General features: G+C 45.5%; 1 long non-coding RNA gene across 1 annotated transcript in view; it reads left to right on the top strand.

The window, feature by feature from the left end:
• Positions 1–11,985, top strand: part of LOC131419952 (uncharacterized) — a 32,080-nt gene extending 20,095 nt beyond the window's left edge. The window contains exons 5-8 of the long non-coding RNA XR_009223392.1: positions 4,043–4,141; positions 5,674–5,879; positions 10,338–10,596; positions 10,769–11,985. This is a non-coding gene — a long non-coding RNA (uncharacterized LOC131419952). The remainder of the gene's footprint in view (positions 1–4,042; positions 4,142–5,673; positions 5,880–10,337; positions 10,597–10,768) is intronic.
• The last annotated feature ends 2,444 nt before the right edge of the window (positions 11,986–14,429 follow it).

The following is a 14,429-nucleotide window of genomic DNA, read 5'->3' as shown; positions in this document are numbered from 1 at the left end:
CTTATCACCAGGAGCTTTCTCTGCTGCTCTCTGCCTTCCCAAATCCTATCTCACCAGGACCCACAAGAAGTTCTCTTCTTCATGGAAACTGACTGATTAGCTGATTAATTTGGAAGAAGTGTGATTAGCAGGATTATTCTGGACCCAAAGTGCCTTGTTAACACTACAGCATCTGATCGGCTTCTCTATGGAGACCAAATCACTCAAGTTCCATTTCAGTTTTTACTCTGTAGATTTGTTCAGTACAGTAGTTTAAAGGACCATTTCACCCCAGTTTGGTAGATGATTCAACCAGCATCCAATCATTTGTACAACTTGGATTTGCAATAATTTACGAACGGTAATTACAGAAACAGGTAAAAAAAAAAAACATTGCGAATATTATAACTCTTTGAGAGCCTGATATAAATGGCTCTTCAAATACGATATTTGAAGAAAATGAGGGGTGCAGTCCATGAACAGATTTTGTGGTGAGAGAAGTTTATTGTCAGATATAATTAAAGCTGTAGATACCATTTTGAAAGTACAGACTTTAGGGGGCAGGGGAAGAGACTTTTTGAAGCAAAGTACAAGTTAGGAATAATTACAGTGATGATCATGGAATGCCAACATCTGTTTCATCATGATGAGCTCAGTCTCCTTCAAAACTCAGTTGAGTCCAGGAAAGCATTAGTATAAGACCAAAGGCAGCTTTGGGAAGAATGCCTTTGAAGTATTTAGGAGTACAGTGACTGGCAGCTAGCAAACACAAAAGTGAACTAGAGAGTGAATGTCTTTTTTTGTGTGTGTGTGAGGAAGATCAGCCCTGAGCTAACCGGTGCTAATGCTCCTCTTTTTGCTGAGGAAGACCAGCTCTGAGCTAACATCTATTGCCAATCCTCCTCCTTTTTTCCCCCCAAAGCCCCAGTAGATAGTTGTATGTTATAGTTGCACACCCTTCTAGTTGCTGTATGTGGGACGCGGCCTCAGCATGGCCAGAGAAGCGGTCTGTCGGTGCGTGCTGGGGATGGCATCCGAACCCGGGCTACCAGTAGCGGAGCGCACGCACTTAACTGCTAAGCCATGGGGCGGGCCCGAGAGTGAATGTCTTTATCACCAGTAGAAATTTTACACTTCAAAATATCTTATTTAAAAAAAACTAGGTTTCTTTTTCAAGTCCAGTGTTGAACGTGCATGCAATTGTTGTTTTTCTTTTTTAATCTATTTTGAGTTCAAAACTGGGTAAAACTAAACATTTTAGGGGAGTTTATAAAGGTGGTGAAATTATAAAGAAAAGTAAGTAAAAGATTATTATATCAGACAGGAGAGTGGAGGCTTCTGGGGTGATATCAACGTTGTATGACTTGACATGGGTGGTGGTTCTGTGGGTGCTCACTTTGTTCTCCTCGTTTATGTTTTATGCATTTTGCTGTTTGTGAAGCAGTTACGTAGAAAATCCACTGACAGTAATGTGCTGTTCGCCTTTGACAGCTCATTAGCCCGTGGGTGTCTTATGCCATAACCAGGGCTTTGCTCATGTTCCCTTTTGCCCACACGAAGCCGGTTGTGCATTAAGAGATGACTTCTTGTTTTCTAGAAGAAATAGTGAACCTGGTCTGGCCCTCGGTGATATTTCAAAACAGTCCTTTTGTGAATGGGCATGAGAAGATGTCCTTCTTCAGCCCAGGATGAAGTCTTACACTTTGTATTATTTACAGTACCTGATGCAGTGCTACACAACTAGTGTGCATTCATTCATTCATTTGACAGATATTTATTGAGTTACCTACCAGCTGACTCCCTGGGAAGCCAGAGCAGTTTGCCAACTAATATGGTTAAATGGTGTTTGATCAGTGCTGTAAAGACACTAGCGATTCAGCAGTTTCTCCTGGCTATCAGATTTATTTTGGCTAATGGATATCACTTACTCTCACTCCCGTTAAGGTCTTACAAGGGGATGCTAGAAGAGGATGGACCAGTTAGAAGGTGGAGACAATAAAAATGGAAAGAGTCAGAGACAGGAGGGAATAAAAACAGCGCAGGAAGCAGGAGACAGAGACTGGACAGCCAGCAAGTCCTCAGTGCCCTAAACAGTTTAAGTTGAGCCAGAGATTCTTCCTGTTTCCATACTTGATCTTTGCTTGCTCCTTCCTCTTGCCCATGCTGCCGCCTGGGAGAGTCAAGCTCGGCGCAGATGCCAGTGAGTCAGGTCTTGGGATCAATACTTAGCTGAGTAGGGTGAAAACTTCTGAGCAGCCAGAAGTAGAAAGAGCCAGAAGACAAACCTAACCCGTTTTCAAAGGAGTGCCAAAGGTGAAAAGCAGGAAAGCCCGAATTACTCATCGAGTCTAAAGGGGGAGCACAGAGCCAGAAGCTGAGAGGAGAGGGGAGTCAAGAAAATCAATCCAGGTAAAAACAGAAATAGAGATTTGAGAAAAAACAAGGCAAAGTGAAATGAAGGGTCTAAGGCAATAATTGGGAACGTTCCTTGGGGTTTGATACTGGATTTTGTTGAGTATGCGTTAGCTTAATTTAAAAGCACAGGGTCTGAGCAGGTACCTTCCCTCCTTATAACTTTAGCTTCCACCTGATTGACAGTTCAGTCTTGCCAAGGCATTAAAAACACTTCCAGAAAAGATCTGGAAGCCCTTTAGGCAGTCCTGCCAGTAAACCAACCTACTCCAGACTGATTTGGCCGTGACAATGACCACATCTTCTGAGGACAGTTCTCTCTAGATTCCACCATTGACCGTTTTGGGAAACAAAACACTTGAACCAATGGTCTACTTAAATAAATGGTTCAGGTCTGAGCAGCCTGAGACACTGGCAGATGGAAATGCCTCACTTACCATCAGGAAATTGGCTGAGCACTTACCATGTCCCGTGCAGCATGCTCGCCCAAAGGACTTTAATATAATATCCTGGTGAATTTAACAATTTATTACTCCATTTGGTTAAAGTCAGTTAGATTTTTTGGAGGATCTTGATCCTCCCCCACCCAATTTAAACCATAATTTCCTGAAGAGTAGGATTATCTTGCCATATTCTTTTTAACCCCTGTCATTTCTAGTCAAACCTCAAAACGTGAAGTCTGCACTGTGGGTTCTTAGCGCCTCAGAGATCATCTCGAATCTCCCCATCCCACAGTGGGAAAGTCACCTGCTCAGCAACGTGGACCAAAGTGTTTACTATCAGCCTTAAAATAAGCGTTTTCTTTTTTATTGTCTTTTCTTCCTTTCTGCTTTTCAGGGAAAAAGCAACAATACTTTGAACTTTTCTGCTATGTGACCTGCACTCCACAGGCACTCTAGAATAGCTGAGCCAGGGCTTAACAGAGGAGTTGGGGGTGTGTGCGTGTGCGTGTGTGTGTGTGTGTGTGACACAATGTGATTGCCCATGTGTGGTGGGAGACAGGAAAGAACATTTAGGCACGTGCATATTTATATCAAAGAGAAGGTAGGACCCACAAAAAAAGAATTCATTTTTTGTGGTGGTAAAGGTATATTTGGGGGGGGTTTGGGGGGATGGAAGAGGAGCTGCTAGGGGGTGGATTCGTATCTCTGTGGGGGAGGCTCAGCTATGAAGACAGCTGAAGTCTCTCCCGGCATTGGGATATTTTATTCTAGAAAGGAGAAAATGCAATGCCTATCCCCCCTCTCTCCCTCTCCACTTCCTTGGTGCCTTTCCAAGGTAGGGCCCCTTGCTGCTGGCTGCTCAGTGCCCCTCAGGGGAGGCTTGCCAAGGCCAAGAGGGCCAGAGGGGGCTGCTGGCAGAGATGCTGCTGATCCGGCTCCTTGTCACCCAACTTTCCATCTGCCCGGGCTTTTGGTGGTGGCAGCGCCGTCCTGACGAGGTTAGAGTACCGCCTTGTGGCGGGTGACATGTGCACCAGCAAGCATCCAGTTGGTTCACCTGTTACCCTCTGCCTGTGCTGGGCTGTGGTGTGCCGTTATCTTCCTGCTCCCATTTTACGCTTCATACACCAGCTTTCTCTCAAGACAGTTGATCACTAACCACTTTGGATATCAGGACCAGCGGCTCATTTATTTTTTCTGTTTTAAAGGATGGTGCTGGTGTGCACAGGGAGCAGCCGTGTTGATTTCCACATTTGCTGAGGCATCTGAGTCTGAGCTGCTGATCACGGTGCTGACGTTAATAAAAGGTTCCTGTTGTCATCATTATTTAGCATTTATATAACTCCTCACAACTGTTTGCCCATTATTCCTCAGAGCACCCCTGTTGAGGTGATCACTATTAGCAAGCCGCATTGTAGAGGCAGTAATTCAGGGGTCCTGGAGAGGTTTTAGGAATATCCCCCAATGGACACAAAGTGAATAACCACAGAGCTGTGACTGGCCTGGACCCTCCTCCCTCTAGCATACTTGGCGAGTTCACTCATTCCATCATCAGATTAGCAGATGTACACAGGGTGGGCTCCTCTCACAGGTTGCAGCTCAGATACCCTGAGATGCCTTCCCTGGCCACCTTATCTACAATAACATCCCCTCCCTAAGGCTCTGACTATCACATTCCTGTGTTTGTGGACTTCACAGAGCTTAGTAAGATACCTGAAGTTATCTTGTCTGTGTGTTTATGTTCTCGTTTGTTGTCTGTCTGCACCGTTCAGGAAGGTCATCTCCCTGAAAATAGCAGTCATACCTGGGTGGTTCATTGCTGTGTCCATCCTCTTTGTTGAAGGCACCTTGCATACAGTAGGTGCTTAATAATGCTTGTTGAGAGAATGACAGTGACAAGAGCCCTGTAAATACTGTTACTCATGCATCATTTCCTATGCCTTTTCATCTCTTTCTGGACTGTCTGGCCATAGTCACACATGTAGTCAATTATTCTCAATTACCCTGGAGTTAATGATCTAGTTTGTGGATGGCCCGGGTCCTTGGCTTCCTTCCCTCCTTGGCTTCCTCTCTGGAGATTACTCCAGATCTTTCAGTCATTTCTCACCTTTAGTGGAGAGGGATCAAGAAGACAGTAGGGTGATGAAAGTCCTATTAGACAATTTAGTAGTTCTAGTAGCTTTGGAAAGGTACAAAGTTGAAGTTATTGATTCCAAGATTTCTTTTTTGTGGATTTAAAAAAAATCCATCTGTTTTATATATACACTATAGTGAAAAGTGCTTTGAAGAAGTTAAAAGCACTGTATAAATGTAAGAGATATTTATGTATGCATGTAGTCCCACTAACCTTGGTGACTGAGAGTTGGTTGTGCATTTAAGATTTAATAAGTTTTGAGAGAACAATAGCTCACAATTTTCTAATGGGTAGGGCCAGAGAAGGGCTTAGAAAGTGTGCCTTGGGTTGATTTTTTTTTCCCATAATCAAATCAAGGTAAAGCTTGAAATCCCTTTAAAGCCTGAAAGGTTGGTAGTAATGCTAATTTCTCATCAACAAGTAGAAATAGGCAAATGGTACTAAACGTTCGAATTGTCTTGCTTCTAATTTCAGACAATGAGAATACAGTTTCCTCCCAAAAAATTTTAGGCTGGTCTTGGAAGAAAGCCCCCTGGATAATCTAAAAATGAACTTTTCTATTTAAAGGTTGTTTTTAATGTTCTTGATAGCCCTATGTACAGTAGAAAATGGGTTGCCTTTTTGTTTTAAATATAAGGAATCAATGTAATTCTGTATATTTGATAGTGTGCTGTTGCATTTGGTCCTCTACAACTCTGTCCATAGATATTATTGTTGCCACTTCATAGATGGAAAACTGGAAGCAAAGCCATTAAGTGCTTCAGCCAAGGTCTAAGAAGAAGTCACCAAGAAGACAGTCTGGCTCAAGTCTCCTGACTCCAGTTTAATATTCCCCACAACAATGTTGGAAAACCACATTGGAAAGGGAAGATTCCTTCCTAGTAATGCTGTCACACTACCAAGCTTCAAAGGTTGGGCAAATATTTTACTTTATGGTTAAATTTGCCACATTTACTCCGTGTGCACTATATCGTAAGCCCTATGCTTTGCCGTGGGAGGATTCAGAGAAAGTAAAAGATGGATGAGACTTCCCTGGCTCTTACAAACTGGGGGGGATGGGAGACACACACATACAGACATGGCTGTAATACAAGGGCCGGGGGGACAGTGCACTAAGAGAGATACAAAGCTCTGTGGGGGCAGGTGAGGAACAGTATCTGAAAGCATTCCAGGAAAGGGGTTGCCTTTCATGCCAAGACGAACTTGGCATGAGTCGAGATTCAACTGAGGACAGACTGAGAAGAGGGAAGAGGGCAGAGGGGTGTTGACCAAATTTTATCCACCCACAATTTTATCTATTCAAATTTTATCTACCATGGCAAGAAGTTAGTAGGTAACATTTTTAAATTACTTTTAAATAGAAGTATTTGCATATTAGTTATATAAATAGAGGTAAACACAAGAAGAACTACCATAGAAATGGCTAAAGTGGTTATTATTAAGTGGGCTTTAAAAAATGAGTAAGGTTTCTACAAGGAGGGGAGAGGCTTTCCTAGCAGAAGACCCAACATTAACAGAGAGAGGAGGCAGGAGGGCAGAGGGAAGAGAGGGTAACTCATTAGGATGACAGTCCCTATCCCTACGTGGACAGGGACACATGAGCTGGTGCTCGATTGCAGAAGGCCTTGGAGAGAAGGACATGCTCACGTGCTTGTTGGCAGGAAGACAGTAAAGGGCGTTGAGCAAAGGGGTGATGTGCTGAGAACTGAACTCTACATACGGCAGTGGTTCTCACCTTGGAGATCACCTGCTTGTTGAAACAAAATTGCCGAGCCCCACCTCACATCCAGTTTCTTCTTGAGTAGGTCCAGGGTGAGGCCCAAGGATTTCCGTTTCTAATAAGTTCCAGGCAATGCTAATGCTGCTGGTCTGGGAACCGTGATTTGAGAACTGGTAACAGAGTAATCTAGCAACAAGGAGAAGTCGAGACTGGAGTAGTGTGAGAATGGAGATCAAGGGACTGTTCCACCAGGACAGAGCAGAAGGAGTGGAGCCCTGAAAGGAAGCTGATGGTGGAAAAGTACAGAACACAGATCAAGAAAACAGACCAAGGGGCTGGCCCAGTGGCATAGTGGTTAAGTTCGTGTGCTCCACTTCAGCGGCCGGGAGTTCACAGGTTCAGATCCCAGGCACGGACCTATGCACCACTCATCAAGCCACGCTGTGATGGCATCCCATATGGAAAATAGAGGAAGATGGGCACAGATGTTAGCTCAGAGCTAATCTTCCTCAGCAAAAAGAGGAGGATTGGCAATGGATGTTATCTCAGAGCCAGTCTTCCTCACAAAAAAAAAAAAAAAACAGACCAGCTACTTCAAAGAACAGGGGACCACTGGACCATGTTCTGGGTCATGTCAAATCCCAAACCACCGTTAAATCTCCAGTGCCTGGGCCAGCTACAGGAGAAGCACCTGAAATCCATTTGTAAAATAGCAATCCTGTCTAGAATATAAGCTGTGAGTTTTATCTTACTTTCCCTTCCTCCCACGTCAATAACCTCATTCTACTGCAATTCAGGTTGCAAAAGCATCTTCCAGGGAGAGCATCCATATCTGCACTAATCAACAAGTATATCTATCTGTATATGTAAAATCGTACTAAAACTGATTTCCTTATGGTTTCATTTTAGGACATCCTTGTAGCTAAATAGTGTTCAAAATAAATACGGAGTGCAGGAAGCATCCATCTCACCTAGTGGGGCAAAATGTGATTAACTCCCCATACCATAGAAATACTCTGTGAAAATGTAGAAGAATCCTTTATCCAACTAACAGTCACTGAGAATATACCACGTGACAAGCACCAGGGGTGTGCTTGGATACAAAGATGCATAAAACATGGGCTCCGCTCACAGCAGTTCAATTTCTAGCAGTCTTTGTCTTGTGCTCTTAAATCTGCCTGAAGATTGGGTTTTGTTTGTAATGGAAATTCTAAAGCAGGGACAGAAGAAGATAGTTAGCTGTTCTAAATTGATCACCTCTGTTGTCTGATTATTCCACTGAGGAGAACACTTGGTCCTGGGTTATTCACTGAGCTCTGATGTGTTTTGCTGACACATAGAGTCTGGGGAGTATCCAGCCCCCGTTTACTCCCTGGTCTTTGAGTCTAGTGAGCGTTTTATCACTTACACCTTTCGATGCCCAAAGAGAGTGCCACTGGGGGTTTTGAAATTATCGTTTCCTCTACTACTTCCAAATAACAGGGTCACTTCAGGACCAGTGAGTGATTGGGACTGAGACATGTTTCCCAGAAGTACTAGTAGTTCTGGAGAGGAGCAAGTATTGTCACAGCTACAGGTCTGGGTGCTGACTTTCTACTGTAGGTGAGAGTCGTGTCCCAGTGAAAATGTAGAAGTGGAACCGACCCTTGAAGGGATAAGGTGACAGGGGATGTTGTTTACTCGAGTCAGAGAGCAAAGGAAAATGATTTTTGCAGCTGGAACAAAACAAATACAAGGGTTGAAGGTCAACTTCCTCTTTGATTCTGGCTAATCAGTAGCCCAAGCAGCCTTTCTCAAATGTGTTGGGTCTGCTGACTTCCAGTTCTGTAAAAGACCCCACATGTTGTACCAATGTAGAGCCCTGGGGCACTGGAGGGAAACAAAAGGAAAAATGTTCCATCTCATTAGAATTAGTGAAGTCAGCCGTGACACCCAGCTCTCCCTGCGCCATCCTCAACCTCATCCATCTCCAAATGTTAGGAACTTTGTTAATGCCACTCACATCCATCCACATCACTCCACCTTGGCCACCAGCAGCGTGGTCCACGTGACACCATCTCTCTTGTAGATTACTGCAGTAGCCTTCTCACTGGCCTCTCACATCCTCTTTAGCCCCCCTCCAAACCATTCTTCACATTAATTCACAGTAACTCATTAATTCACGGTATTAATTCATAGTAATTCATTCATAGTAATCTTTCGGAAACTCAAATAATACTACTAAAATCTGAATACCCTACAGACACACGTAAATCCAGCTTAAAATTTTCCCCTGGCTCCCCGTTGCTCCAAAGACTTAACTAGTTGATTTGGCCCAGAGAGCTCTGCATAGCCTGTGCCTCCCTCGCTGTTCCCTCTTCCTGTTGCATCACATTCCTCCCTCCTCACTCTCTGCTCCCATCACCCAGATTCCCCTGCCTGGAACACTCCTCCCTCCCTGCTTTGCCGAGTTGTCTCCTACTCACCTTTTACCTCTTAGCCCATATCAGCTCCTGAGGGACCCCTGTGAGGCCACATCCCCATGTTTTAAACACCCTTGGCACCATCAACCAGCTCATAAACCCTTCCTAGAATGTAACACAGGACATTTACATGATCTTGGGTGACTGTTTAATCTCTGCCTGGTCTCCCCACTAGACTGTAAGATTCAAGAAGGCAAGGACTCTACCTCTTTTTTTTTTTTTTTTTGTGAGGACGATCAGCCCTGAGCTAACATCCATGCTAATCCTCCTCTTTTTGCTGAGGAAGACCGGCTCTGAGCTAACATCTATTGCCAATCCTCCTCCTTTCCCCCCCCCCCCAAAGCCCCAGTAGATAGTTGTATGTCATAGCTGCACATCCTTCTAGTTGCTGTATGTGGGACGCGGCCTCAGCATGGCCGGAGAAGCGGTGCGTCGGTACGCGCCCGGGATCCAAACCTGGGCCGCCAGTAGCGGAGCGCACGCACTTAACCACTAAGCCACGGGGCCGGCCCCAGACTCTACCTCTTTGCTTTTCATTGTATTCCAGAGCCTAGCACAGTGTCTGGCACATATTGGGTACTAAATAAATACACTCATTAGGAAGAAAGGGAAAAAAGGAAGGATGTATGCGTGGCAAATTGATACTTCTAAAATAATAAATAGGAGGTCTAGCATTTTAAGTGAGTGATAATAATAGGTAACACATGTTAAACTTCTAATGTTAGAAGTTTAACTGTTCTAACTGTTCAAAGCTCTTTACTCCTTCATTCCAGCTCTCAGGGCCAACTCTATTAGCACATATTAGTATCTCCATGCATAGTAGATGAAATCTGAGACTTAGGTTACTTGTGCAAGGCCAGGCAGCCAGTGCAAGGTGAAGCCTTAATAATCATCAATATTGTTACTCTATTTGTTGCTGTGATCACCGCGGTGGAGGTCCCTCAAGTGCCCTCGGGAAAGGGGCAGTGTCTGGCAGGTGCAGCCCTGCCTCCAGACCTCTGAGCATCTTTTGAGGCTGGGCCTCAAGTTGGGGTTGGGGCTGAGAGGCCACGAGGCCTGGCTGGCCAGGATGGAAAGGCAGATGGAGAGAAGGACCCTACAGGCAGGGCAGGGGGAAGGTCACTTGGGCATCCAGAAACCTTCGTGAGAACTTGTCTTTGAGTTAAATCTCAACTCTTGTTTTCCAGAAGCAATGGAAACAGGATCCAGAAGCCTGAAGTGAGACATCTGGCCAACTGGCCTGTGCTGACACCATTAAGCCAAACAGACCTCTCAGACAGCCTCTCAGGCCCCACCCCTGGGTGTGGCCCAGCCCCCAGGGCACACTGGGTGGGGCCTCCTCTTAGAAATCCCTCCCATTGCTTGTATGTTCCTCCAGAGGACTCTGAGCTCAGCTGGATGTGCCTGGCTGTGATGAGGCAACCATGGTTTCGGTCCTCTGGGAAGGTAGATAATAATCCAGATATTCCACACGTGAAAAGTGTTGAGCATTGGAAAGCAAGGACAGATCCCAGCTTGGGAGGATCAAGGAAAGCATTGAGGGAAACCTTTCAGTATAATGGGAAGGGAAGGGGAAGGAAGGGATGAGAAATCACATTTTCGTTTTGTTGTTTTGAAGTTTTTGTGATGAACAGTTCCCATCTGATGGCTTCTGATTCCCCTGTGATGGTCCAGCACATGTGCTCAACGAGTGTGGAATGTGGAGAAGTTGTAGGAAAGTGGAATCGTTCTGAGAACTTGGGCAAGAGAGTTCACTGAGAAAACAATCACAAAAGCTCCGCTGAGGCGGGGGCTCTGTTTGCTGCCTTCACTGGGTGTCCCGAGTGCTTAGAAGAGCTCCTCGTTCATGGTAACACAGGAGGAATGACCAGATTCTCAGGCAACGTGGGAGTTGAGCAGTAGCTGTAGAAGAGAAATTTATGGAGACGCCAACATACTTAATCGTGTCATTTTATCCAAGAGGAATCATCCCCTTATTCAAGGCAGGTCTGAAAAAGGCAGAGTTGGATTTTGCCAGGTGGGTCAGATGAAAGGAGAGTGAGGTAAACTGTTTACAGCAGAGCTATGTAGGTTTGGGGTTAATGATGGACCATGAAGTTTTCCTTGGAGAGGGAGGAAATGGAGACAGAAGGTTGTCAGATGGACAAGGAGAAGTATAAAGTGGCTTATAGTTCCTGAATAGGTTGAGGAATTGGCATGCGGAGGGCAGAAGCTGAGAGGATAAAGGGTGGAATGTCAGTCTTTTTTCAGAATGCACAAGCGTTCCTGGTGATATGTTCTAGGATATGGCCATAACTGACCTGGAATGGAGGTAAAGGGCTCTAAGATGAGGAGGGGTATTCAGTGAGAGGCCAGATTATTGGCTAGTCTGTCCACATGGGTGTATGGGACTCTGACTGGTTCCTCTGACTTCAAGGTCCTCTCCTGGGCCTCTTTCCTGTCCCAAGGTCTCCACAGAATTGGCATTTCCAGCAACTCTAAGCTTCAGTCTGTGGTATGACTCTGAACAAAAGGGCAGAAATGGGGCAGTGAGAGAGAGGGCTGTAGTAGACATCTGTTTTGTTTTTAGTTTTGATTTTGTTTTGGCACCTGGCATTCACTCACCTTCCGTACAATAGTCTTTCTATTGCCCTCTGGGGAACTAACCCCATTCTCAGTCCAAGAGCAAGTGGAGTTGTCTGTCCTGACACTCTTACTATCACGATGGGTATATAACTCAGGCTTGGCCAAAAAGATCGGTCCATGCTTTTTGGCTACAGTGATTGGTCAGGGATGGGCATGTGACCCAGCTGGAGACAGTAAGGCACAGTGGGACGTTTGAAGGGACTAGTGGGAGAGACAACCATTCTTAGCTGCACTTGAAGGTTGGAAGATGTAGCTACGAACTTGCCAGACAGGAACTGTTACAATGAAGCCAGTCCAGAATATAGAGCCAAGAAATGGATAGAAACTGAATCTTAATGGCATCAACCGAGCCCCAGCAGCGCCCTCCTGCCTGAGGGCAGCCTTACTCCCAGACTTTTTCAGGTGCCTGAGTCAACAGATCCTCTTTGTATTTGCTGTCATTTACGTCCAAAGAATCCCTCCCACTATAAGGAGGCTCTCCATCCCTGGCTCCCTGTGCTGAGCTAGCACACTGGATATGTATTACCTCCTCTGTCCTTCAGCTTGTGCCCTTCTGTAAAGGAGGATAAAAACCTACTCCAAAGGGTTGTAAAGATTAAACAGGATAATGTGCATAAAAGCATAAGTTTGTTCCAGAACACTGAAGTACAACAAGCAGTACTTAATTTTTCTAAATTAAATTAAATCTGGCTCAAAGCGCCCATTTTAAAGGGCGGGAAGATATCCAACGTTAGTCATTACTGGGGGCCTTTTGCCTGTTTAGTTTAGTGTTCACTGTCAAACAAATATGTAGGAAAGAGCCTGTGATCTTGAGTCCATCTTGGTTGCCCCTGCGATGTTCATTGTCCAAGCCCATCCGGCCTGTTAAAAGGCCAGTGAGTGGCCGCACAGCCTCTGTGCCAAGTGTGAGCCATGCAGTGTCTGCTGCGGCTCTCAAGATGAGGGGACTTGTTGATTAGTCATCTCAGTGACATCACTTCATCCCGTAAAACATTGTGCTGTCTCCTAGAGGACTTCCACACAGAACCCGTCCACCTAAGGGACTCGTCTCTACATCCTTGTTCTCTAGGCATTGGAGCCACTGCTACCTTTAGACAACTCTCTCTCTTTCAACCCAGCACTTGTGTCAACCTCTGTCTCCTCTCTCCTGGGGACACCCAGCTGAATTCTCCTCCCACGTGAGGGTCTGGACAGGACTGTACAACAGGTGCCTCACAACTTCTGTTTGGGGCCAGGAAACATGAAAGCCATTAAGAACGCCTGAGACGAGAAGCCCAGAACTTTCTGTAAGACAAAAGGGGAAAGTTAACTTTTATTCCTTCTGGAGTCCCCTCTGGCAGGGAGTAGAAACAGCAATCAATAGCTTGGTAAATTATCCTGCCTCAAATGAAAGTTGCCTCAAGCTGGGCAAGAATCCCTGCAGAGAAGTACCCAGTCTTGTCCTTGTCAGCCCAACCCCCTCCCACAGTGAAGCATTGCTAAACTTGTGTAATAATCCATTCCTTTCCTACCCGCTGGCCCCCTAGCAGGAAGGAACAGACCCTGCGTCTCCTGGGAGAGATGAGGAGGCAGCTTCCACAAGTCTGTGAGCTGCCACTGGCCTCCCTAATGAAGACCAAACGTGACCTTGTGACCCCAGGAAAGTAACAGCCTAATTTAGGCTCTGATCCAGGACCAATGGAAGTTCTAGAAGAAAGGCCTCAACAGAAGAGCCCCTTCTCATAGCCTGGGCCCCTTCATTGTGACTGCAGATTGGGGCACACTTCTCAGTGTTAATCCTCATGAAGGCTGCCTCAGGGAAGCTGATCCCCTTAGGCAGCACCTGGCACCAGAGAAATTCACAATGCCTGAAGCTGGGATCTGGGGTTCCTGTGCCCAAACCACATCAAGGTGCCAGTCAATTCATACATTTTGTTTGCCTTGACATTAGGTTTGCAGTGTGGGCTGGAGGTTGTAAAAATTCCAGTAGCCCATTCCCATTACATTCTATGTCAGTGACAGTTCTTCAGGCACTAGGAAATATGTAAATGAGACCCCCCTGAAATTGCACAGCTCTGTGGTCCCTGGGCGTGGGCACATGAAAGCACATGAAATCTTTTTCTAGAGAAATTGATCCTCATCTCTGTAATCATTGTTCAGCTAATACACTTTCCTTCTTTCAATGACAGTCTTGTTTTCCCATAGGAACAGGAGTCTGGGAAAAAGGAAAACCGTCCTAGAACTAGAAGAAGAGTGTGGGATCACTCCTGGATGGTGCTGCCACCTCATTTGGTCAGGCAACTTCCTAGGTGTGCTGAGTGTGCAAATTCTGTCTCATTGCCTCCTCCAGTGTTTCTCTGAATGGAAGCAAATATCTGGGCACCAGGTGTGACTTGTTACGTGACCCCAGCCAGTAACTCAGCCCCTTTAAGCCACCATCTCTCCTGGTTAGAAGTTCTCGGACCATGGGTACGTGGAAAACGTCCCAGAGTAAGAGTGACATGCTCTGAGTTCCCTAGTACTGGCTTTGCCATCGATTGTGTGACTCATTCTCTCTGATGTTCAAGCTGTGAGAACCAAATTGGAAATGATGGATGTGCTCTATTACATATATTAATAAGAGCAGAAATTAAACTTTGCACCCTGTAGGGTTTGCTTCCTCTATAAGCCTGGCT

The sequence above is a fragment of the Diceros bicornis genome, chromosome 22 (genome assembly GCF_020826845.1).
Source record: "Diceros bicornis minor isolate mBicDic1 chromosome 22, mDicBic1.mat.cur, whole genome shotgun sequence".
Classification (NCBI taxonomy): domain Eukaryota; kingdom Metazoa; phylum Chordata; class Mammalia; order Perissodactyla; family Rhinocerotidae; genus Diceros; species Diceros bicornis.
This window is presented reverse-complemented; position numbering and strand designations above follow the sequence as displayed.